The 26882-nt window shown below is 47.9% G+C and overlaps 1 pseudogene; it reads left to right on the top strand.

Annotated features, from left to right (window-relative positions):
- LOC131586325 (uncharacterized) overlaps positions 1 to 26882 on the top strand; it is a 1027770-nt pseudogene that overhangs the window by 732732 nt on the left and 268156 nt on the right.

The following is a 26882-nucleotide window of genomic DNA, read 5'->3' as shown; positions in this document are numbered from 1 at the left end:
GAAGGGGCCGAGAGCCAAGTGCAGCAAGATCTTACAGTGACATTTCCCTGCCAGCCCCCAGAACTTCACCCATGCCTGTTGTAGCTCCTGGATTGGGAATTAAATCAGGGGAGGGTCTCTGGTGGGAGCTGCCCTGGGTGCAGGGAGACGCTGATGTCAGCGTTCAGGAACACACATAATCACAGATTGATTATATGCAGCTGCTTGATTGAAGCGCGTGGGAACTAGGGGTATCAGCAACCCAAATCTAGCTCCATCGTCTTTGTCCAAAGTGCACATATTTCTACAATTTCAGCTGTAGCAGTAATCACTATAACAACCTTATCAATATTGCTTCATTAATATTGCTTGATTAGCTTTATCAATATTGCTTCATGAGAGTTGGCTCATCCTTGTACGAACATGTACAAATCTTATCTCTGGGTGGGTATCTTGGAATTCCCAAGTACCAGTTCCCGTTACCGTAAACATTTCAGCTTGCTAGACCATCCCCAATACCAGACATTCTTGTGGCCTACTTCTTCATGGTTTTAAGAAACATTTTCAGAAACATTTAACGTTATAGTAACAAGGCTGTCACTGCTGTGGTGTCACAGACAGTGGAGCACTGGGGCTGTCACGGCTGTGGTGTCACAGAGAGTGGAACACTGGGGCTGTCACAGATATGGTGTCACAGAGAGGAGAACACTGGGATTGTCACTGCTGTGGTGTCACAGAGAAGGGAACACTGGGGCTGTCACTGCTGTGGTGTCACAGAGAGGGGAACACTGGGGCTGTCACTGCTGTTGTGTGTGATAGATTGACATTTAAGTAAAAAAGATAAACAGCTAAAGAAGTTAAGGTTGCTGGAGGCTGATGGAAGTTTTTTCTCCTGGCCTATAACTGGTCATTTCAGAGAACTGGCAGTAGTTTTGACCATTGAAAAGTGATATCAACCTGTGAACATCACCACTTAAAACTTAAGCCCGTGAATTTCTCTTTCTCTTTGGTTTCTGGCTTTTGAAGAGGTAACAGGGCTCTGGTTCATCCTCCTCCCCCACAAACAGGACAAGGCCGTGGGGGGTGTGGGGCTGGCCAGAGTTCTGCAGTTCCTGGTGGGGGATGGAGACTGTGAAGTGACAGGAGCCCCTTCCCAGAGGGAAGTACTCCCATCTGTCCTACTGGTCTGGCCTTAATTTAAATCTTTGACTTCATCAAAGGGTCATTGATAAACAAAACCTTGGTTTTGCCTGCTGACATTGCTGGTCAGGCAGTGTCCCAGGAGATGCTCTTGATGGTTGCCTCTTTTCCTGGGCATGGCACTGGAGGAGGTCCAGGCCCAGGTGATGCCACTGAAGGAAATGTGCCCTCATCCCAGGGATGATCAACACAGACTCCCCCAGCCCCTCAGTGCCCCGCTGCTGGTCACAGCAGCCCCTGCCTGGCTCCTGCCTGCCCACACCATGGTCAGCCCTGCCTGCTCCTGGACATGGAGCTCAGCCAGGGCTGGTGCTGTGTGGGCTTTGCTGGTGGTACCAGCCAGACACTGGGGTGAGAGCTCCATCTCTTTATTGGAACAGAAGAGCTGTGCTGGGCCCTGCCCTGGCAGGAGGGACCCACCTTCAGTCCAGGCCACAGAGCAGGGCGGGTCCCTTCAGGGACACAGGGCCTTGCTTTGGGTGGTGGCAGCATCTGCACAGCAGCAAGCTGGTAATGCAGCTGTGACAGGGACATCACGTATGGGCATGGAGATGTGAAATGTGTGGTACAGGTGTCCCTGAGGGAGGTGTTTGGCTGGACTTGTGAAGTTGCAGAGGGGAATCTGTTGAGAGAGGAGATGGCTGAGGCCCCAGCTGCAGCTGGCACACAGGGACCCTCTGGCACACTGGGAGATTCTCATTGTGCTCCAAGTTTCCCTCTGAAGACTAAGAGGTGAATGTGGATGGGCTCAGCAGCTGATCTGCAGGCCAAACAATTGAGTTAGCAAAAGAAGAAATTGAGAAAATACAAGTTTATCCATAGCAAGGAAGAAAGCAAGCCCGTTAGCATGGAAACAAATAAAAAAAGATATAAGGGGTATTTGCAGTTGTTATAAATGGAATTGTTTTGTGCTAACTAAATTTTAACTGTTATTAAAGTTATTATTAGAAACAACCAAGAATCAGTGTTACAAAGCAGATGTACCCCTTTGCAGATGTTACATGTCAAAATTAAGGTACAGGATGTAGTTTAGAAGATAAATGGTGTCTTAACACCAAAATGGCCCTGAGATGGACCAAAATTAGAACAAATTTAGGCATTGGGCCTAAAGCTTAGTAAACATAAGGCTAATTAGTAGACTAACATAACACAAGGCTTAGTACACACACACAAACCTGTAAGGTTATCCAAAGGATAATGAGGAAGAGGAGAAGCCTTTGCCAAAAGACCACCAGAAGAAGACTGAAGACCTCCTAACAACAAGTGAGGCGTGCGCCGTGAAGAAAAGTGACGTAAAGTCAGAAAAATCGGAAATAGGAGGAAACTTACAGGAAACATTAATGAATATGTATAAGCATACAGTATATGAGTTTAGCTTGAAGTGCTTTGTTTTGAACGTGAGGCAGGGTGGAAAACCTCTGTACCCTGGTTGGTTTTGCTTATGCTTTAATCATACTTAATTTCTAGCAGATTATAGATATAAATTTCATTTTTTATTAAACTGTATTATTTTACTAAACTGTATTCTTTTATACTACATTAGTATTCAATTTAGTAAATTGTATTCATTTTTAATTAAACTGCCATTAAGCCAAGGGACCTAGTTGTCAAAATTCTAATTTAATTTATAACAATATTTTAACAAGGAAGGCTGGTACAACAACATTGGTATTTACCAAACATGACACAACATGAGGTATATTAACAAAGAAGGCCCCTTACAGTGACAACATTCTACTGTTCAAACTGTAAAACATCTTTGTGTACTGATCAGGAGGTCACGATTTACTCTTTACAATCCTGATGCTGAATGTCTCCTGAGGAGGTCTGGTCACAGAGAAGAATGAGCCCCTTGTGGGCTGCCCCTGTTTGGACAACCTGCTCCTCACCCCGAGCCTCAGCATGTCTGACATCGCCCACCTGGGACTGACATCCCAAAACAATGAAAATATTTCTCTTTATAATTTTTCTTTATACTTAAAATCTAATTAATTAATAAAAATATTTTTAATAATAATAATATTATTCTGTATTTTTATAACCTAATTTTTTATATTTATATGAAAGAATTGATACATTTTTAGCAACTAAAAACATTATCGGTCCTCGGTTCAAAGTACCACAATTCCCTTCATTAATTAATTGGTCACTATTTCTCCCTCTTTATGATAATTACACATATTTTTAGTCCTTTGATCATCATTTTTATCATTTTCTCAGACAGGGTAAAAGGGACCACTTTGGGGTCCATGGAGACTTTTCTGGGGAACATTTGGGGCAGTTTTTGGTCTGGGGCGGGAATTTAGAAAGAACTTGGGGGACTGGAGGACACTTGGGGAGTCGGGTGGGCACTTGGAGGGGCACTTAGGGATTCTGTGGGACAATTCGGGATTCGGGGGAGCACTTGGGGGTCCAGGGGGGCACTTGGAGGTCAGGGAGGGGAATCTGAGGGCCCTTCGGGGTCCGGGCGGGCACTTGGGGGGCTGTAACAGGGAATCTATGGGCCGCGGGGGATGATGGGAGTTGTAGGCGCCGGTATAATACGGTTTAATGGGGCCGCGGAGCATCACGGGAGTTGAAGGCGCAGCTCCAATGGGTTCCGGTGAGGCGCGGGGCATGACGGGAGATGGAGTCCCGGCTGGAATAGCGCTCTATGGGCGCCGCGGAGCATGATGGGAGCTGTAGTCCCGGAAGTGGCTCAGAAGGCGCGTTTGGCGGTGTGGGGAAGCGCTTGGACAAAACTTTTGCGTCCGAGCCGTGTCTGCAGGTGCTGGGGGCGAATGTATACGGCTCGGGAGCACTTGGGGGGAACCTGGGGAGCTGTAACCGGGATCTTTAGGGCGCGGGGCACGGCAGGAGGTTTGGGCGCGGAACTGTGTTGAGGGATGATGGGAGATGAATTCCCAGCAGTGGCTGGAAGGGGAATCTGTGGGGTCGGGAGCATTCAGGGATCCAGGGACACTTTGGGGGGTCCCGAACGGGCGCTGAGGGGGCACTCGGGGATCCTGGAGGGTTTGGAGGAGACTTATGGGACATATGGGGGGCGATCCCGGGGTTCTGGGGAGCGCAGGGCATATTCCCAGTTCCTCACAACGTGGTCTCAGTTGCCCCCTGCAGGCTCCTACTCACTGCCAGTATCATCCCAGTATGATCCCAGTATGATGTCAGTACACCCTCAGTAGAATCTCAGCCACTGCCAGTATGATCCCAGTACAAACCAGTCCCTGCCAGTGCTGCCACTCCTGGGATCCCCCAGCCCTCTCTGTGTTCCCCCCTCCCGCATCTCCCCAGAGGAGCCCCAAGGGCTGGCAGTCCCCAGCCAGGGTCCCCAGCCAGCCCCAGGTTGGATCTGCAGCCCCCAATTTTCCCAGTTTCCCTCTCCTTTTCCCCGGGCCGGGTTCCCCCCGTCCTCAGCGGGTGGGAGCAGCGGAGAGCCCCGCGCTGCCCATCCCGACCTGTCCCGGCTCCATCCCCGCTCCTGCCGTGGGCTGTGAGGGGTTTGGGAACGGGGCACCGAGGGTGTCACTGCTCCTGGGGGAGGAGGAGGAGGGATGGAAGAGGAGGGCTGAAGGAGAGTGAAGGGATGGAAGTAGGAGATGGAGCTGGCGTTAGGGAGGAGGAGGAGGAGGGGTGGAAGGGGAGGAGAGGGAGGAAGATGTTGTAAATACTCCACAAACCCTTTCATTCTTGTCCCCCATGGGGATGTGTTCGCCCTTCACAGAACACGGGCGGGAAGGGGTCTCAAAATATATCCAACATGGACCTAAGGTATTTTAGACAAAGAAGGCTCAGACTTACAAGACGTGGTCCTGGGTTCATTGTATGTGGATCGCCTGGGACAAGAAAGAGGCTGAGATTCCTCGGGTGCTCTCTTAAACTTGGGGGAGGGGGTGGCCAGGGGATACAGGGGGGGTTACAGCCAATGGGATAGGGAAAAGAAAAGGGAGGTTAGGTAGGGACTGACCTTATACAACACCAAGGGTCAGTTCTTCCCTTGGGACAGACAATAATTTTTTAAATGCACTTCAACAGGAAGAGGAGGGACAAAGGAGGATCAGGGAAAGGAGAATGAACCAAGAGGTCAAGAACTCCCTGAATTCACAGTCCCCCACCCATGGGATCATCACCCCCCATCCCACAGGTGCCCCGAGAGGGGGAGCTCAGCCCAGATCTCCTGGGGGGTCCCTGGGTTGGATTTTTTTGGGGGGGATATTTAAGAATTAAGGACTGCAAAGCTGAGCAGAAAATGCCCCTTGGGGCGACACTGGGGGGTCCCAGCATTCCTAAGTGGGGAGATGGAAATGAGGGGAACTTTTCAGATTCCTGGCACTCCCAGCAGCCTGGGGAAGACAGGGATTGAGTAGACAGAGGAACACCAATACAAGCGTGACCCCCAGCAGCTGGGACAGGGGGGAACCCCTGAACACCAAAGGGGAGAGACCAGAGATGGGGAACTCCTGGGAGGAATTTTCACGGCTGAATCTTGGTGTTTGGGAGGTTTTTATGGATAGCTTGGAATTTCTAGAGATGGACGTGGGCAGGAGGAACCCCCTAATCCAATGTGCTCATGAATTGTATTTTTCCCCAAACCAGGATTTCCCATTCCCAAACCTTGTCCAGATGGAGAGGAAGGCTGTGAGGAAGAGGAAGATACCCCAGGACACGCAGGCAGGTGAGGAGGAAGTCAGTGCCCCTTTCCCCCTCTCTCCTGCTCCATCTCCCAGCCCAGCATGGCCCCCGGCTGCAGGACAACCCCGCTGCCGACGCCGTCCTGCCGGGGACGCACTGGGGGGAATCTCCTTCCCCTTCCCTCTGGCACGGAGGCAAATCCCATCCTCTCCTTGTCCTTCCTCCCCCAGACAAGGAGCTGAGGATGGAGACCAGGGAGGACAAATCCCCACATCAGAACCTCGTGGAAGAGGCCGTTTTGAGCGGCTCTACAGTGCAGGAATCCAACAGGAAGGAAAAGCTTCAGAGATCCCACAGGAGGAGCAGTTCCTCACCCATCCCAGGGTGCTCTGAGGAGGAAAGACCCACCCTGTGCCGGGAAGGCGGCCAGAGATCCAGCCGGGGCTCTGAGCTGGTGGTCCATGAGCAGCTTCAGGATGGGGAGAAGCCCTACAAGTGCTTGGAGTGTGGGAAGAGCTTCAGCCAGAGCACCAAACTGATCTGCCACCAGATGATCCACACTGGGGAATGGGCCTATCAGTGTGGGGAATGTGGGAAGGGCTTCAGCTTCAGCTCTGAACTCATCGTCCACCGGCGCATCCACACTGGGGAGAGGCCCTACGAGTGTCCTGAGTGTGGGAAGAGGTTTCGGATCAGCTCCCATCTCCTCGTGCACCAGTGGATTCACACGGATGAGAGACCCTTCCGCTGCCCTGACTGTGGAGAGGGCTTCAAGTACAACTCCACCCTCATCACCCACCGGCGCATCCACACTGGGGAGAGGCCCTACGAGTGTGGGGAATGTGGGAAGAGCTTCACCTGGAGCTCCAGCCTGATCTTCCACCAGAGGACTCACACTGGGCAACGGCCCTATGAATGTGGGGAATGTGGGATGACCTTCAACCAGAGATCAAAACTGACCATCCACCAGATGATTCACACTGGGGAGAGGCCCTATGAGTGTCCCAAGTGTGGAAAGAGGTTTCAGACCAGCTCCCATCTCCTCCAGCACCAGCGGTTTCACACGGATGAGAGGCCCTTCCGCTGCCCTGACTGCAGGAAGGGCTTCAAGCAAAACTCCAACCTCATCAGGCACCGGCGCATCCACACTGGGGAGAGGCCCTACGAGTGTCCCCAGTGTGGGAAGAGCTTCACCCAGAGCTCTACCTTGACCCGACACCAACGGAGGCACCGGTAAGGGAAGCCCTGCGAGTGCCCCAAGTGCAGGAAGAGCTTTGTGCACTGCTCCAGCTCCATCCCCCATCAGAGGACCCACGCGGTCCTGCGCGGAGCCCTGATGACCCACGTTCCCAGTGATCTGCATTGGGAACACACTGAGCTGGTGGTCATTTTATTTTGTTCTGATTATCTTTTGATTCATCTTCATCCCTTTAAAACAGACAAAATTTAGGTAAAAGTCTACAAATTCATCAAAGGCATCTAGAGCCTCACATTTTACTAGTGCTTCAAGGTTATCTGGTATTCATGGAAATGCTTGGGTGTTGTGGAGCTATTTGGTGGAGTTTTCTCCATTTTTTGGCACTCAAAGCAACGAGAGTTTGAACTGTGATCTCAAAACCACTCAATGCCACTGAAAACTGCACAGTCACACTCAAAACTATTGGAGTCCACAGCCCCTCAGAGTGTGATGCCTCAAGTTTTAGCTTTCATATCTTTCATATTCTGTGCTGCCTAGGTTTTTATTTTTGAACTTCCTGTTAAGTGTTAGTGAGTTCTCTTCACAGAGTAGGTAGACAAAACCATTCCTTTTCTAGCTTGATACCAAGGACAATTATCACAAGTTTCAGGCCCAAAAGTTTAAACAAGGGTGGACTGAAGAGAGAAAACAAGAAGGACAGGACTTCATCATCTGAAGCTGTAACTGGACAATGAACCCAAATATGCAGATGGACCTGAACTTCTAAAAATGTGAGACCTCGTGATGAGTTGGTTTTGGTTTTTTTTTGACTATTTTTTGCTCCATTTTGGGTGTAGCCCTTTCCAGGCTCTTGTACTGCCCAAGGTCTGTCCTTGAAGGCCTTTTAATAAACTTTATTCTTAACTTGGTCCAGCCTCTGTTCTAGGTCAGCCTTCTGAAGGCATCAGGTGGAATGGGGTTGGAAGGGCATTGGGTGAAGTGGGATGTAAATCAGGAGGGGTGAGATGGGCATTGGGTGGGGCAGGATGGATGGGATGGAGTTTGGGAGGTGTGAAATGGGGGAAATCGGTCTTGGGAAGGGGGTCTTGATGTCCAGCAGTGATGGGATGGGTTGGGACTGGGACTGGGGATGTGGGGTTGGGTCTGCAATGAGACAGCCAAATTTTGGGGATGATGAAGGGAGGGTGTGTCCATTACTGAGTGAGGTTTTGGATATTCCACATTCCTGAAGAGATTTTGGGTATCTCACATTTCTGAGGTGGTTTTGGGGCACTCCCCAGCTCTTGGGGTGTTCCTGAGAGCAGCTCCATGGAGCCCCATTGCCAAGGCTGGTTGCCATGGGCACGAGCTCAGAGCTGTAGCCAGAGTGCGTTGCCTCGGTGCTGGAGAGCAGAGAAATGATGAATGGCCCCAGACATCTCCAGGGTGTCTTTGGGGGCAGAGCAAGTTCTGCCTAGGTGGGGCGGTCACTGCCCCAGCCCAGCCACTGCAGCCTCTGCTCCAGCCCCAAAGTGGCTGCCAAGCCCCTGGCACCCCGAAAACCCCAGCTGGGAGAGGGAGCAGAGCAGGTGAGGCTGTGACATGGGTGTGACACTGACATGTGCCATGGCCCTGGAGCTCACAGCAGCTGAGATGGTGCTGGATCCAAGGCTGACTGTGGATCTCTGTCCCTCTCTCTCCCCTTACTTCCACTTTTCAAAATCTGGATAGCTTGAAGTTGGATGGGTTGGACGAGTTGGCTCAGTCAGTGCTTAGTGAAGTGATTTCCTCTAATTGCATGCAGATTTATGATTTCCCGAGTACCTCATTCTCTAAAGTTTGCAGCTGAAAGTTTGTTCCCCATCCTCCTGAGAAGTTTGTTGTTTTCTCCCATGCACTGCCCGAGGGGATCGAGGTACCTCAGGTCCCTTTCCAGCAGGGCCCGAGCGAGCTTGGGGCACAGCACAGGGAACTGCAATGCTGAGCCAGCCCTGGCTGGGTTGGAGGAAGCAGAAAGGCCAAGCCCTGAGCCCAGGCCTGGCACAGCAGGGCCTGTCCCTCACGGGTGGCTCGGGGCTCTTTGTGGGGCAGTGGGATGTGAGGGGCAGCAAGGACAAATGCCATAAACCTGCAAGCCCTGCCAGCCTCCTCAGGGAGGGCCGAGGGAGGAGCAAAGACCTTCCTGGTGCTGTGCCCTGGGCCAGGAGGGATTGTGCCAGTGGAGTTGACCCTAAATTTCTTCTCCCAGGCAGCTTTAGGACATGGAACGTGGAGAAGCCAGAGCCAACTCTCAGCTTTCCACAGTCCTCCAGTAGAATCCTGTGTGGGGAGCAGCCTGGGAGCAGGGTTTGTGTGTCAGGGGAGGGGAATTCAGAGCCCTTTTCTCCCCCATGGCCTGAGGGTCTGCATTTTCAATGGCTCTGCAGCTGCCAAAGGGGCCTTTTTCACCCAGCTGAGAACAGTTCTGCTGATGGCCTGTCCTAAACCTGATTTTTCTGCAAATGTGCCAATAAAGCCTCATTTTTTGCATCCCCAGGTCTTGTGTGCATGCAGGTTTCTCAACTGAAGCGTTGGAACAGCTCTGCTAGGTAGTTCCCTTTCCGTGGTGATATTTTTGGTTTTTTTTAAAATTATCTCCCCGTCAGCTGTGGGCAGAGCTCTGTAACTGTGTGTGACACTTGTCTGTGGCACTGTGGGGGTGGCCAAGGGGACCTTCCCCGAGCTGTCTGCAGAGGAATCCACAGCAGCCCAGGCCTGGGGTGCTCAGTGGCCGCTCAGTTCCGCTGACTGGACGCGGCTCTGGACGCTTCCCTTGGAGCATCTCCAGGGAGGGAACGCTGGGGCTGCCCCGGCTGTGGTGTCACTGCCAGGGGAACGCTGGGGCTGCCCCGGCTGTGGTGTCACTGCCAGGGGAACACTGGGGCTGCCCCGGCTGTGGTGTCACTGCCAGGGGAACGCTGGGGCTGCCCCGGCTGTGGTGTCACTGCCAGGGGAACACTGGGGCTGCCCCGGCTGTGGTGTCACTGCCAGGGGAACGCTGGGGCTGCCCCGGCTGTGGTGTCACTGCCAGGGGAACACTGGGGCTGCCCCGGCTGTGGTGTCACTGCCAGGGGAACGCTGGGGCTGCCCCGCTCCTGCCCCACCCCATCAGCTCTGCCAGCGCCTCGAGGGGACACAAAGGCTGAGCCAAAGGGTGAGAGTTGCACAAGGGGCTGAGCTGGGATCTGGGACCCATTGGGATCATGGAGTCCAGCCCCCGGCCCTGCACAGACACCCCAACAATCGCAGCCTGTGCATCCCTGGCAGCGCTGGCCAAAGGCTCCTGGAGCTGCGGCAGCCTCGGGGCCGTGCCCATTCCCTGGGGAGCCTGGGCAGTGCCCCAGCCCCCTGTGGGGGAAGAAGCTTTTGCTGATCTCCAGCCCAGCCCTGCCCTGGCCCAGCTCCAGCCGTTCCCTCGGCTCCTGTCCCTGCTCACCTGGGCAGAGATCAGAGCTTGCCCAGAGAAGCTGTGGCTGCCCCTGGATCCCTGGAAGTGTCCAAGGCCAGGTTGGAAAGGGCTTGGAACAGCCTGGGATAGTGGAAGGTGTCCCTGCCATGGCAGTTGATGGAATGATAAGGTTCACTTAAGGTTTAAGGTCTCTTCCAAGCCAAGGCATTCTGTGATTCTGTGATTTTGGGAGAGATGCTGAAGCTCTGGCTCAGCTTTATCTCAGCAAATGTCTGGACCCAGCAGCAGCCATGGGTGGGATCATCTCCTCCTCCCCCTCGCTGTGGCTGTAACTCACCCAAGGGCAGTGTCATAAATGAAATTGGAATTTGGACAACTAGGTCTAATGAGTTAACAGCAGTTTAATAACAAGAAAAAAAAATTATACAATTTAGTGAATTGAATACAAGAATCCAATTTAATAAAAGAATTCAATTTAGTGGATTTAATAGCAATTTGATATAGAAGGAATACAATTTAATAAAAGAGTACAATTTAGTGAATATATTCATATACACATATACATATATACATATCTATATATGAATATATATATATATGAATATATATATGTGAATGTAGCTTGCCTGTAATTAAGTATGATTAAAGCATAAGCAAAACTGACTGGGGTAAGGGGAGGGCTTCTCACCCCACCTCACATACAAAACAAAGCAATTCAAACTAAACTTGTATACTGTATGCTTCTACATATTCATTCATGTTTCCAGTAAGTCTCCTCCAATTTCTGATTCTTTAATTTTACATCACTGTTCTTCATGGTGCATGCTTCACTTGTTGCTAGGGGGTCTTCAGTCTTCTTTTGGTGGTTTTTTGGACGAAGGCTTACACTCATCCTCATTGTTCTCTGGATAACCTTACAGGCTGTGCATGCGTCCTAAGCTTTGTGTTATGTAAGTAAGCATTGTGCTCCACTAATTAGTCTTATATTTTATAATTTTCAGGCCCTATGCCTAAAGTCATTCCAACTATATCCATCTCAAGGTCAACTTTGTCTTAGGACATTTCTTATCACAAAACTACATCCTGTACCTTAATTTTAACATGTAACATCTGTAGAGGGGTACATCTGCCTTGTAACACCAATTCCCTTGATTGCTTCTAATAATAACTTTCCAAATAGTTACAATTTAGTTAGCACGAATCATTTCCATTTATTACAGGAAGGTGTGAAAACAAGAGCATTGTTTGGTGTGGCCTCCTCTCTGCCTTTCACACCTTTCAGTGCTTTGACCCAGCCAAGAGCTTTCTCCAGGAGTGCAATGAAGCAGCTGCTCCTGCTCCCAGCTCTGGCTTTTTCCAGTCTCTGACCCTGACTGGTTTTGTCCCTCTTGCTGTGCCCTCTGTTCCCCCAGGGGGCTGCCCCAGGCTGAGGGATCAGATCCAGGCACTGCTGCTGCTCCCTGGGGACCAGCCCCAGTTTGGTTGTTGCTGTCAGTGCCAGCAGAAGCGGTGGCTGGAGCAGCGGGTGCTGACAGTGCCCCAAGGCCCGGGGCTGGAGGGGTCCCTGGGCTGGGGCTGGGAGGGAGCTGCCCCTTGTTCTCCCTCTGCCTCACGCACAGCTGGGCCGGGCACAAGTGGGGCAGCAGAGCCAACAGGGAGCCTGCGAGTCTCTTCCAGCCGTGCCTGCTCAGAGTTTGGCCTTGGAGCTTCAGGTGGGCAAAGGCAGCTGCTCTGCTCCCTCTGCGTGTGCCCGTGTTCAGCAGTGCTGCTCCATCAGTCTGTGCCTAGCAACGGGGAAAAGCCTCAGCCCTGCAGGGCCAGGAGCTGCCGGGCTCTGCCTGAGCAGCTCAGCCAGCGGGAAGGGAGCTGCTCCACACGGGAACCAGGGGCAAAGGACATGCCTTTTCTAGGGCATGCTTTCTGTAAAAAAAACCCCAAATAAAGAGAAACAAAAAAACAAAACAAAAAAGAAAACATGAAAAAATATGAAAGATAAAAATTACCTCCAAATGTGTAGTGAAAAATCTTCTATAACTCTGGAGTAAGAAAGAGGTGACTGATCTTTTGAAAAAGAGAACTCAGCTTTGATTTTAGTTACTCAGTTTGTACATGTGCTAGTGGAAAGGATCCATTAGCTGCCTTCCTTTACAGATTTGATGGATATTTTCCAATATTAAGATATTTTACACTGTAGTTAAAGGAACAGGAAATTGAAATACATGTTCTTCATGACTGTGTCTTGAGTGTAAAAATTTTGCAGTTTGAAACTTGGACCTAAAGTGTTGCAAATGGAAGTGATAAATCCCAATGGACTGAGTGAATGCAGCTTTTCCTATGGGATGTGCAGCACTCCAAGGACTTCCTCAGTGGGGCTGTGGGTGCTTGGAGCTTTGTCCTGTGCCACTCCGGGATGTCATGAAATGGGACTTCACCTGCCACCAGGCCAGGTCACGCTCTGCCACCCCAGCTCCTTGGACCTTCTGTCCCCAAAGAAGACACAAGGTGTTTCTGCTGCTCCACCTTTGCACAGATCCACAGGGAGCTGGGATTATCCCAAGTTTCGTGTCTCCATTGTGCCATATTCCTAAAGTACCAGCAGCCCATCCTGACGAATATGGTGAGTTACGTGGATGGTTGTCAGCTCCTTTTCCTGCCTAGAAATGCTGAAACTGCTTCTAAATGCTGTTCCCTATAGCTCTTGGACACCTACTCCCACAGAGCAGGGAAAAATAATACCCTGGCCATGGCTTACAAGGTGAGTTATGCCAAAGTTAGAGCTCTGTGGGAAATCTCTATCCATCCCTATCCTTTTAATATATCTGTACGTGGGGGTGTGCATAGATGTGTCTTGTATGGAAAGGAAGGAGTGCGCAAACAACGTGACTGACACTTTCACTCTCTGTGTTCATTCCATACTCATGGGTACCAAGATATTACGGAAACCTTTGCAAGGACAGACCTTGTGTCCATGGATACAGAGACATCCAAGAGCCCCTGGCACAGACAGACCCTTCTGTCCATGGATACAGAGACATCCAAGAGCCCCTGGCACAGACAGACCCTTCTGTCCATGGATACAGAGACATCCAAGAGCCCCTGGCACAGACAGACATTGCTGCTCTTCAGCCAGTGACAGGATGAGTCCCTGAGACTGGGGCTTGGCCTTCCTCGTGGTGAGGAGCATCAAGGAAGGCTGCAGTGTGATGGAGACTGTGATGGGCTGGGAACTCACTGGGGGAAAGGAGGGAGCAGTTGTGAAGTAAAAGGCAGGTGGGGGACAGAACTCCTTCAGAGAATAGAACTGTTCTGAGCTACACCTTGAGCAAGATGAAAAATGTCATTTGGGGTCATCCCAGATGGATTTAATTTCAGAAGTTATGGAACAAGTTTAATTTTTGGGAGGTGTCATGTTTTCCCTTGGAGGTGGACACTCTGCAGACTTGAGCTGCATTGCCAAAATGCTCCAGTCTCTGCTGCAGGTCACACCGGTTCTTCTTTGGCTGATCCCGGCGCGGTGCTGAGCCCAGCAGAGCCCTGGCAGAGCCCAGAGCAGCCTCAGCATCCGCAGAGCCCGGCTGCAAGGAGAGAAAGCAGAAACCGCCCGTCAGCTGAAGGCTCCTGTCCCCTTGTCCCAGCCAGCCGCGGTGCCCAGGCCATGCTGGCCGTGCTCAGAGCTGGGCCCAAAGCTGCCCATCACTGCTGCCTTTGGGAGCAGAGCAGGAGGGCAGGACATGTGCCCAGCCTGCAGCCAGCCACGGCAGATCCAGCCCCTCAGCAGCTGCCCAGAGCGGGATGCTCCTGTGCCCGCTGCCATCTCCCAAAAGCTCTTGTCCCACCCATGCCAGGGAGATGAGGACCCACCTCACACCATCCGCTGCCAGAAGAAAAGCTGGTCCCAAACGATGTCCTCAGTCTTCTCCAAGGGCACGGCCCATCCACGCCACAGCTGGTCCCAAGCACTTCCCGATCCAGACTGGACCCCACCTAGAACGCTTCCTTTAGAAAAACAAACAACAAATTAATGAAAATAGATTACAGACAAAAAGAGGAAACAAGAAAAATGGTAAAAAATCTTATCTCTGTCAGGAGGTTGAGCAAGGCCCAACCCCTACATTCTGGGGAAAAACCCACCCATGGGTGAGGGAAGCCCATGCTTGCTCCCTTTCCCCCTGCACTGTCCCCCAAAATCACGGTGATCCCAAAGCAAAGCAGGGGAGTGGAGCAGCCCAAGCCCTTCCTTGCCTGCACAGCAAAGCAGCCGTGCTCAGGTTCTGGAGTCCCACCTGTGCTCCTGCCATGGGGGTTTGTTTGTGTCGGGCTGGCTGCCCCAGCCCCAGCCCGGGGCACGGTGGATGGTGGGGGCTGTTGGCAGGGCCAGGATCCCACTCCCATTTCGTAACCACCCCAGCCCATGTCCCCAGCCCTGCCAAAAACCAGCTGGGCAGCCACTGAGGAATCAGTTGCATCTGCCCCAGCAAAGGGGAAACCTTTGGTTCCCGGCCAATGCACAAATCTGGGAGCATCCCCCTGGGTCTGGACTTACCTGAAAATTCACTGTGGAGCCTGGCTTTGAAGAAGGTGCCAGAATCAAAGTCCATCATCGCCAGCTGCCGCTGGCCAGGTGGAGGAAGAGGATGTCATCCTTGCTGTTTTCCTCCATGTCTCCAGCAGCAGCAGCAGCCCCACCTGGTCCAGCTTCTCCAGGGGCTCCTTCTTCCCTGGGGTGACACCAGGCTGTCAGGGTTCTGCCCAGGGCCCGGCTGTCAGTGAACCAGGACAAGCAAAACCAGCTCAGATGGTGCCCACCAGTGCTGGGCAGAGCAGCTCAGCTCCAGCACAAGGGCTGTGTGTTCCCATTTGATGAGCCCAGTGCAGTGACACAGGCAGGACAAAAAAGTCTCGGTTTCTTTGCTGCTGATTGCCAGGGCATGTGTGGAGCTGTAACTTACCAGGTCCCTGCATCACTGTGCCTGTGGCTCTCTCCCTTCTTCTAGGGCTGATGAATATCCTGCATCCAGGGATCATGGAACAGGTCTTCTAATGAGGGCCTGTCCAAGGAGTTCAGGGATAAACACCACCTGATCAGAAGCTGGCAATCTGGGGAGAGAAACCACAAACCACTGGTCAGTTGGAGAAGGCTCCTGTCTGCTTTGTCCCACTATTCTCGTGCCCAGGCTATGCTGGATGTGCTCAGAGCTGGGCCTAAACTTTCCCATCAATTTTTTGTTTTGGAGGAGAGCAGCAGAGCAGGACATGTGCCACCTCCTCAGCAGCTGCCAGAGCGGGATGCTCACGAGCCCGCTGCTGTCTCCCAACACTGGTGTTCCCCCTGTGCCCAGAGATGAGGATTCACCTTGGGAGAGCCGTTGTGGCAGCGGGAGCTGGCCCCATCTGATGTTCCTGCCCCTCCTGAAAGGGTGCTCCCCGCAGACCATCTCGTGCAGCAGGATGCCCAGGGTCCAGACGGTTGCTGCCTCGCCATGGTACCACCCAAAGTCGTTCCATTCCGGGGGGCTGTATGATGGTGTTCCTATGGAATATGGATGGAGCTCATCAGGGGGATGCTGCTGCTCCCAGAGCCTGACCCCAGCATCCCTGGGCATGTGGGGGCTTCCCCAGTGGCCCATGGGGTGACCTGCTGCCCTCTTGCCAGCACCTGGGACTTGGGTACAAATCCGTGGCTGGAAACGAAGTCACTGGTGCTGGAAGAGGGCAGCAGAAACCCTGGCAAGGCCCGACCATGACAAACAAAGGGAAATACCCACTCAGTGCTGGGGAAAAACCATACCCACATCCTCCCTGCTGGCATTGCCCAAAACATATTTTGAACCAAAGCAAACCAGGGAAGCACAGCAGTCCAAGCCCATTCTCAACTGCACACGAAACCAGCTGGTGCACAGGTTCTGCCTCCCCCTCTCTGCCACCCCTACCCATGGAGGATTTTGTCAGGCTGCCTGCCCCAGCCCCAGTCCTGGGAGAATCCCTGCTGCAACACCCTGGTTGGGCCAGGAGATGCTGGGACCAGAAGCCTACCCCTGTGTGGGCTCACCTGCAAATTGAGTGTAGGCTGTCTCCTGAAGGTAGGTGCCACAGCCGAAGTCTATCAGTTTTGCCTCGCCGGTGTCCAGGTCTACCAGGATATTCTCTGGTTTTATATCTCGGTGCAGGACCCCGCAGCTGGTGCAGTGCCGCACGGCTGCCAGGACCTGCCGGAACAGCTCCCGCGCCTCTTCCTCGGACAGGAACTTCCGTGCCCGAATAAAGTGCCGCAGGTCCTGACACCGCTCCGGGCGCTCCAGCACCATAACAATGTAGCTGGGGAGCTCAAGCCACTCCAGCAGCTGCACCACGCCGGGGAAGCCTGTGGACACCTTGTCCAGCAGCACTATCTCCAGTGGTGCGCTGGTGCCGTCGGGCTGCGGGAGGAGCACGGTGCTGTCAGTGGGGCTGAGGCCGTGCCAGGGCTCGGGAAGCCCTCAGCCAGCCCGGGATGCTCTGTGCCCTCCGCTGGCCCCATGCCCGCTCTCCCTCCAGGTGTCCTGGCAGCTCCCACCCTGCCGGGTCCCGGCTCATCCCCGCCCGGCACGCCCCGGCTTCTGCCGCTGGCCCCGCTCACTCACCAGCTCGCCCCAGTGCCGGACGCGGTTCCGTGGCACCTTTTTGATGGCCACCTGTAAGCCAAAGTGAACAGCGGATTCAGCTCAGCGCCTGCCGTGTCCAGCCCCATCCTACTCCTCCGCCCCCTTCTCCTCCTCCGCCCCCTCCGCCCGCTCCTCCTCCTCCGCCTGCCGCTGGCCCCACCGCTCACCGGGAGTCCGTCCGAGAGCCGAGTGGCTGCGAAAACTCTGCCAAAGCCGCCGCGTCCCAGCAGTGAACCCACTCGGTAGCGCTGCTGCAGGGCCTCCTGCGCCTTCCCTGGGGAAGAGACGCGGCCGTCAGTGCTCGGCCCGGGGCCAGGAACGGCCCCCGAGCGCTCCCCGAGCTCCCCGGGCCGGGCATCCGCAGGCGTTCGCTCTTTGGAACGCGACAGCGGCGGCTCGGGGCCGGCGGCCGCGCTGCTGAGCGGCGGAGCTTGGGCCGGGGAAGCCGCAGCGGAGGCGGCGGCAGCGGCCGCGCCGCCTGTGTCCTCCGCGGGCCCCGGGAGGAGCCGGGGCCGGGGCCGGGGCCGGGGCCGGGCCAGGCGGAGCCAAAGGGCAGCGATGCCGCCCCAGCCCCAGGCAATGATGCCCGCCCAGCAGCGCCAGCGCCAGCACAGCCAGAGCTGGGCGGAGGCGAGACCGCGGAGGGATGCTCGGGGCTGGGGCCGGAGCCGGGGCCGGGGACGGGGCAGCCCCACCCGGGGCCGGGGACGGGGCAGCCCCACCCGGGGCCGGGGGCGGACCGGGGGCATGGCCCGGGTGGGCACGGGGAGAGGGAAACTGGAAGAGGAGGGGACACAGGAAAAAGGCGACGGTGATGGGGTGCGGGACAGTGGGAGAGGGAGAGGAGAGACAGGAATTGATAAATTCTCTGCTTTTGCTGCTTTCGCTGCTGCCGCTGCTGCTGCTGCCGCCGCTGCCGCTGCAACTGAAGCACCGGGACCGTTTGTCCCCGTCTCCGTTTGTCCGTTGCCCGCTCGGCCCCGCCCCGAGCCCCGCGCTCCCCGGGCAGCCCCTGAGCCTGGCCAAACACGGGAACTTTGCCCTGGTGAGCCAAGAGCCAGAGTCTTGACTCCTGCACAGGGGCACAGCAATGCCCTTGGCTGCTGCTGTGCCTTGTCCCTGCTGAGGGTCAGACACTGTCTGAGCACATTCCCTGAATTCAGAATTTGTACCTGAGCCAAGCACTGCACTTGTGTCTCCAGCATTGCTTTCCAAGTAAAACAGGGGGAGTCAAACTGGGTGTAGCTCATGGTATTTTACAGTGTCTAAAACTTGCCAAGTCTCAGATCTTAGAGGTGAGATCCATTTGGAATGAATGGGATGGACAAACAGTGCAAGATGGAAAAGGAGAGCATAAAAATAAATAGAGAATATTTTACAGTGTCTAAAACTTGCCAAGTCATGGGTCTTAGAGGTGAGATCCATTTGGAATGAATGGGATGGACAAACAGTGCAAGATGGAAAAGGGAAACATAAAAATAAATAGAGAAAAATAGAAAAAAACATATTGGTTGTTTCTTTGGATTTTATTTTCATTTCTTAAAAAAGTTGTTTCAATTTTCCCAGAATCTCCTCCCCAGTCCTGTCTGTCCTTTCCAAAAACCTATCCTGGAGAACAAGGCGCAGCTCCTGTCACAAGATGTGCCCCCAGCTGCAGCTTCTCTTGGCTTCCCACACTGTGAATGCAGCACAACTCTTGCAGCAAAGCAGGACAAATATCTGAAGAACTTGACAACTTGTTCTTTCTTTTCCTTGTGCACTGGGGAGTTGTGCCATTGGTAAGGTTTTCATTGTTCCTCTTCTAGCCAAAGAAAACATGATGGGCTGCCAGGAATTGTTGGGGAATACAAGCCTGGCTGAATGTGGAGAAAGAATCTCCGGAGCCTGCAGCCAGCAGTGGAGAGCTCATCATTCCAATAGCCCCATGGACATCTTGAAAGTGATCTGGAATGTGAAGATGGGCTGACAGAGGGAGTTTGTTTCTGTGTTCAGTTTAGATGATTCTACATCTCTTGCAGTGGTAGAAATCAAGAGCACAATCAGCTGATGATAAGCACCAGAACATGATAAGCTGGACCTCTCAGTGGATGAGAGAAAGAATGTGAAAAGGAGAAATGCAGGGAATGACTTGGTGAACTTTGTGTGTAAGAAGGGTAATTTTTTCTTATTTTGTGGGATTTTTCTTGGTTTTTGTGGGATATTCTAGAGATTTGGTGGAATTTTTCTGGAATTTGGTAGGGTTTGGGAATATTTACGGAATTTTTTTTTTAATTTTTTGCAATTTTGTAGTAATTTATCCCAATTTGGTGGGATTTTGCAAAAGTTTACATAATTTTGTGTAATTTTTATGAAATTGTAAACTATTTTGTGGAGACAGGAGGAATTTTGAGGGATTTTTCTTGATTTTGTGGAATTTTGTGGAGATTTGGTGGGATGATTCTGGAATTTGCTAGGGTTTTCAGAACATTTAGGGAGTTGTGTGTGATTTTTCTGCAACTTTCTAAGTTTTTGTGGAGACATGAAGAATTTTGCCATATTTTCTTAAATTTTGTGAAAATTTGTGGGGATTTGGTGGGATGTTCCTGGAATTTGCTGGGGTTTTAAGAAGATTTCTGCAATTTTGTGGGATTTTTCTTGAATTTTGTGGGATTTTTATTGATTCTTGTGGGATTTTTATTGATTCTTGTGGGATATTCAAGAGATTTTGTAAGATGTTAATGGAATTTGGTAGGGTTTTGGGAAGATTTAGAGATTTTTGTTTTTGTTTTTTCAATTTTGTGGGATATTTTTTGAGTTTTATGGGATCTTGCAAAAGTTTAAATAATTTTGTTGGATTTTCAGGAATCTAGAAGGATTTTGAGAAGACTTGAAGAATTGTGAGGGATTTTTCTTAGATTTTGTGGTATTTTGTGGCGATTTGCTGGGATGTTTCTGGAATTTGGTGGGGTTTTTCAGAACATTTAGGGAATTGTGTGGGATTTTTCTGCAATTTGGTAGGATTTTTCTTGGATTTTGTAGGATATTGAGGAGGTTTTTTGGGAGTTTTGTAGAATTTTGAAGGATTTTGAGGAAACATGCGGAATTTTGAGGTATTTTCTCAGATTTTGTGGAAATTAGAGGGGATTTTGTGGGATGTTACTGGAATTTGGTGGGCTTTTGAGAAGATTTCTGCAATTTTGTGGGATCTTGTGGAGAGTTGAAGAATTGTGAAGGATTTTTCAGAGCTTCTTTGGAAATTTGTGGAGATTTGGTGGGATGTTTCTGAAATTTGGTTGGGTTTTGAGAAGTTCTCTGCAATTTTGTTGGAGTTTTTTCTGGAATCTTGAAAGATTTTGTGGAGACTTGAAGAATTTTGTGGGATTTTTCTGAAATTTTGTGGAAATTTGTGGCGATTTGGTGGGATGTTTCTGGAATTTTGTGGGATTTTTTTGTACTGTTGTGGAATTTTCTGGTACTTGGTGGGATTTTGAGGAGACATGAAGAATTATGAGGGATTTTTCTTAGATTTTGTGGTATTTTGTGGAGATTGGGTGGGATGTTCCTGAAATTTGCGGGGGTTTCCAGAACATTTAATGAATTGTGTGGGATTTTTCTGCAATTTTGTGGGATTTTTCTTGAATTTTGTAGGATATTGAGGAGATTTTGTGGGAGTTTTGTGGAATTTTGAGGGTTTTGAGGAAACATGAAGAATTTTGAGGGATTTTCCTAGATTTTCTATAATTTTGTGGAGATTTTGTGGGATTTTTCTGGAATTTTGTGGGGTTTTGAGAAGATTTCTGCAATTTTGTGGGATCTTGTGGAGAGCTGAAGAATTGTGAGGGATTTTTCATAGCTTCTTTGGAATTTTGTGGCGATTTGGTGGGATGTTTCTGGAATTTGGTTGGGTTTTGGGAAGGTTTAGGGGATTTTGTGAGATTTTTTTCTGCAATTTTGTGGGATTTTGTAGAGACTTGAAGAATTTTGACGGTTTTTTCTTAGATTTTGTAGAATTTTGTGGGATGTTTCTGGAGTTTGCTGGGGTTTTTCAGAACATTTAATGAATTGTGTGGGATTTTTCTGCCATTTGGTAGGATTTTTCTTGGATTTTGAAGGATATTGGGGAGATTTTGTGGGAGTTTTGTGGAATTTTAAGGGATTTTGAGGAGACATGAGGAATTTTGAGGTATTTTCTTAGATTTTGTGGAAATTAGTGGGGATTTTGTGGGATGTTACTGGAATTTGCTGGGGTTTTGAGAACATTTAGGGAATTGTGTAGAAATTTTCTGCAATTTTGTGGGATGTTTCTTGAATTTTGTGGGATTTTGTGGGGACTCGAAGAATTTTGAGGGATTTTTTCTTAGCTGCTTTGTAATTTTGTGGCGATTTGGTGGGATGTTTCTGGGAATTTTTAGGGTTTTGGGAAGATTTAGGGAATTTTGTGAGATTATTTTCTGGAATCTTGAGGGATTTTGAAGAGACTTGAAGAATTTTGTGGGATTTTTCTGAAATTTTATGGAAATTTGTGGGGATTTGGTGGGATGATTCTGGAATTTTGTGGGATTTTTTTGTACTGTTGTGGAATTTTCTGGTACTTGGTGGGATTTTGAGGAGACATGAAGAATTATGAGAGATTTTTCTTAGATTTTGTGGAATTTTGTGGAGATTTGATGGGATGTTCCTGAAATTTGCTGGGGTTTTCAGAACACTTAATGAATTTTGTGGGGTTTTTCTGCAATTTTGTGGGATTTTCTTGAATTTTGCAGGATCTCGGGAAGATTTTGTGGGAGTTTTGTTGAATTTTGAGGGATTTTGAGGAGACATGAAGTATTTTGAGGGATTTTCTTAGATTTTGTGGAAATTTGTTTAGATATTCTGGGATGTTTCTGGAATTTGTTGGGCTTTTGAGAAGATTTCTGCAATTTTGTTGGAGTTTTTTCTGGAATCTTGAAAGATTTTGTGGAGACTTGAAGAATTTTGTGGGATTTTTCTGAAATTTTGTGGAAATTTGTGGCGATTTGGTTGGATGTTTCTGGAATTTTGCGGGATTTTTTTGTACTGTTGTGGAATTTTCTGGTACATGGTAGGATTTTGAGGAGACATGAAAAATTTTGAGGGATTTTTCTTCGATTTTGTGTGATTTTGTAGAGATTTTGTGGGATGTCTCTGGAATTTGTTGGGGTTTTCAGAACATTTAGGGAATTGTGTGGGATTTTTCTGCAATTTTGTGGGATTTTTCTTGAATTTTGTAGGATATTGAGGAGATTTTGTGGGAGTTTTGTGGAATTTTGAGGGTTTTGAGGAGACATGAATGATTTTGAGTTATTTTCTTAGATTTTGTAGAAATTTGTGAGGATTTAGTGGGATGTTTCTGGAAGTTTGTGGGGTTTTGAGAAGATTTCTGCAATTTTGTGGGATCTTGTGGAGAGCTGAAGAATTGTGAGGGATTTTTCATAGCTTCTTTGGAATTTTGTGGCGATTTGGTGGGATGTTTCTGGGATTTGGTAGGGTTTTGGGAAGATTAAGGGAATTTTGTGAGATTATTTTCTGAAATCTTGAGGAATTTTGAGGAGACTTGAAGAATTTTGTGGGATTTTTCTGAAATTTTTGTGGAAATTTGTGGCGATTTGGTGGGATGTTTCTGGAATTTTGTGGGATTTTTTTGTACTGTTGTGGAATTTTCTGGTACTTGGTGGGATTTTGAGGAGACATGAAAAATTTTGAGGGATTTTTCTTCGATTTTGTGTGATTTTGTAGAGATTTTGTGGGATGTCTCTGGAATTTGGTGGGGTTTTCAGAACATTTAGGGAATTGTGTGGGATTTTTCTGCAATTTTGTAAGATTTTTCTTAGATTGTCCTGGATTTTTCTTAGATTTTGTGGAAATTGGTGGAGATTTTGAGACGTTTCTGGAATTAGATGGGGTTTTGAAAAGATTTAGGCAATTTTGTGGTATTTTTTTCTGGAATTTTGTGGGATCTTGATTTTTGTGGGATATTGAGGAGATGATGTGAAATGTTTCTGGAATTCTGAGGGCTTTGGAGGAGACAAGAAGAATTTGGTGAGGGATTTTTCTTAGATTTTGTGGAATTCTGTGAAGGTTTTGTGTGATTTCGCTGGAATTTTCTGGAATTTTCAGAAAATGGAAATAATTTTGTGGGATTTTTCTTGATTTTTGTGGGATATTGAGGAGATTTTGTGAGATGTTTCTGGAATTTGGTAGGGTTTTGAGAAGATTTCTGCAATTTTGTGGGATTTGTCGTGAATTTTGTAGGATATTGAGAAGATTTTGTGGGAGTTTTCTGGAATTTTGAGGGATTTTCAGGAAACATGAAGAATTAGGGGGTATTTTCTTATATTTTGTGGAAATTCGTGGGGATTTTGTGGGATGTTTCTGGAATTTGGTGGGCTTTTGAGAAGATTTAGGGAAATTTTGTGGGATTTTTCTTGAACTTTGTGGGATTTTGTGGAGACTTGATGAATTATGAGGTATTTTTCTTAGATTTTTTTGGAATTTTGTGAACATGTTCTGGGATGTTTCTGGAATTTGGTAGGATTTTGAGAAGGTTTTGTGGGATTTTTTAAAATTTTTTGCACTTATGTGGGATTTTTTGGGAATTTTGTGGCATTTTTCTTGATTTTTGTGGGATATTCAGGAGATTTGGTGAGATGTTTCTGCAATTTGGTAGGGTTTTGGGAAGATTTAGGCCCTTTTTTTAGTTTCTCTCAATTTCATGGGATTTTTTTGCAATTTTGTGGGATTTTGCAAAAGTTTAAATATTTTTGTGGGATTTTTTTCTGGAATCTTGAGGCATTTTGAGGAGACTTGGAAAATTTGGTGGGATTTTTCTTAGATTTTGTGGAAATTTGTGGCGATTTGGTGGGATGTTTCTGGAATTTGGTGGGGTTTTCAGAACATTTAGGGAATTGTGTGGGATTTTTTCTGCAATTTGGTGGGGTTTTTTCTTGAATTTTGTAGGATATTGAGGAGATTTTGTGGGAGCTTTGTGGAATTTTGAGGAATTTGAAGAGACATGAAGAATTTTGAGGTATTTTGTTAGATTTTGTGGAAATTTGTGGGGATTTTTTGGGATGACACTGGAATTTGGTGGCATTTTGAGAAGATCTCTGCAATTTTGTGGGATGTTTCTGGAATTTTTGGGGATTTTTCTTGATTTTTCTAGGATATTCAAGAGATTTTGTGAGATGTTTCTGAGATTTGGTTAGGTTTTGGGTAGATTTAGGGATTTTTGTTTTTGTTTTTTCAATTTCGTGCGTTTTTTTGAGTTTTGTGGGATTTTGCATAAGTTTCAATAATTTTGTGCGATTTTTGTGGAATTTTGAGGGATTTTGAGGAGACATGAAGAATTTTGTAAGATTTTTCTGGAATTTTATCGAAATTTCTAGGGATTTTGTGGGATGTTTCTAAAATTTCGTGGGGTTTTGAGAAGATTTCTGCAATTTTGTGGGATTTTTCTTGGATTTTTTGGGATTTTGTGGAGACTTGACGAATTTTGTGTGATTTTTATTGGACTTTGTGGAGATTTGGTGAGATGTTTCTGGAATTAGGGAGGGTTTTGAAAATATTTAGGGAATTGTGTGGGATTTTTCTGCAATTTGGTAGGATTTTTCTTGGATTTTGTAGGATATTGATGAGATTTTGTGGAATTTTGAGGGATTTTGAGGAGACATGAAGAATTTTGAGGTATTTTTTAGATTTTTTAGAAATTTGTTTAGATTTTCTGGGATGTTCCTGGAATTTGGTAGGGTTTTGAGAAGATTTCTGCAATTTTGTGGGATTTTATGGAGACTTGAAGAATTTTGTGGCATTTTTCTTAGATTTTGTGGAAATTAGTGGGGATTTGGTGGGATGTTTCTGGAATTTTGTGGGATATTTTTGTACTGTTGTGGAAATTTCTGGTATTTTGTGGGATTTTGAGAAGACTTGAAGAATTTTGTTGGATTGTTCTTATATATTGTGGAATTTTTTTGCGATTTGGTGGGATGTTTCTGGAATTTGGTAGGGTTTTCAGAACATTTAATTAATTGTGTGGGATTTTTTCTGCAATTTAATGGGATTTTTCTTGAATTTTGTAGGATATTGGGAAGAGTTGGTGGGAGTTTTGTAGAATTTTGAGGGATTTTGAGGAGACATGCGGAATTTTGAGGTATTTTCTCAGATTTTGTGGAAATTAGTGGGGATTTTGTGGGATGTTACTGGAATTTGCTGGGGTTTTGAGAAGATTTCTGCAATTTTGTGAGATTTTTCTGAAATTTTGTGGAAATTTGTGGCGATTTGGTGGGATGTTTCTGGAATTTTGTGGGATTTTTTTGTACTGTTGTGGAATTTTCTGGTACTTTGTAGGATTTTGAGGAAACTTGTCAAATTCTGAGGGAATTTTCTTAGATTTTGTGGAATTTTTTGGCGATTTGGTGGGATGTTTCTGGAATTTGGTAAAGTTTTGAGAACATTTAATGAATTGTGTGGGATTTTTCTACAATTTAGTGGGATTTTTCTTGGATTTTGTAGGATATTGAAGAGATTTTGTAGGATTTTCCTTGAATTTGGTGGGATTTTGTGGAGACTTGAAGAATTTTGAGGTATTTTCTAAGATTTTGTGGAAATTTGTTTAGATTTTCTGGGATGTTTCTGGAAATTGTTGGGGTTTTGAGAAGATTTCTGCAATTTTGTGGGAGTTTTCTTGAATTTTGTGGGATCTTGTCAAGACATGAAGAATTGTGAGGGATTTTTCTTAGATTCTTTAGAATTTTGTGGAGATTTTGTGGGATGTTTCTGGAATTTGCGGGGGTTTTCAGAACATTTAATGAATTGTGTGGGATTTTTCTGGAATTTGGTGGGATTTTTCCTGCATTTTGTAGGATATTGGGGAGATTTTGTTGGAGTTCTGTGGAATTTTGAGGGAATTTGAGAAGACATGAGGAATTTTGAGTTATTTTCTTAGATTTTGTGGAAATGAGTGGGGATTTTGTGGGATGTTACTGGAATTTGGTGGGGTTTTGAGAACATTTCTGTAATTTTGTGGGATTTTTCTTGAATTTTGTGGGATTTTTGGAGACTTCAAAAATTTTGAGGTATTTTTTCTTAGATTTTTTGGAAATCTGTGGCGATTTTGTGGGATGTTTCTGGAATTTGTTTGTGTTTTCAGAACATTTATGGAATTGTGTGGGATTTTTATGCAATTTTGTGGGATTTTTCCTGAATTTTGTCGGATATAGGGGAGATTTGGTGGAGTTTTGTGGTATTTTGATGGATTTTGAGGAGACATGAAGGATTTTGTGGGATTTTTCTTAGATTCTTTAGAATTTTGTGGAGATTTTGTGGGATGTTTCTGGAATTTGCGGGGGTTTTCAGAACATTTAATGAATTGTGTGGGATTTTTCTGGAATTTGGTGGGATTTTTCCTGCATTTTGTAGGATATTGGGGAGATTTTGTTGGAGTTCTGTGGAATTTTGAGGGAATTTGAGAAGACATGAGGAATTTTGAGTTATTTTCTTAGATTTTGTGGAAATGAGTGGGGATTTTGTGGGATGTTACTGGAATTTGGTGGGGTTTTGAGAACATTTCTGTAATTTTGTGGGATTTTTCTTGAATTTTGTGGGATTTTTGGAGACTTCAAAAATTTTGAGGTATTTTTTCTTAGATTTTTTGGAAATCTGTGGCGATTTTGTGGGATGTTTCTGGAATTTGTTTGTGTTTTCAGAACATTTATGGAATTGTGTGGGATTTTTATGCAATTTTGTGGGATTTTTCCTGAATTTTGTCGGATATAGGGGAGATTTGGTGGAGTTTTGTGGTATTTTGATCAATTTT

The sequence above is a fragment of the Poecile atricapillus genome, chromosome 19 (genome assembly GCF_030490865.1).
Source record: "Poecile atricapillus isolate bPoeAtr1 chromosome 19, bPoeAtr1.hap1, whole genome shotgun sequence".
NCBI classification, from domain to species: Eukaryota; Metazoa; Chordata; class Aves; order Passeriformes; family Paridae; genus Poecile; species Poecile atricapillus.
The sequence above is the reverse complement of the archived record's forward strand: the minus strand, read 5'-3'. Positions and strand labels throughout refer to the sequence as shown.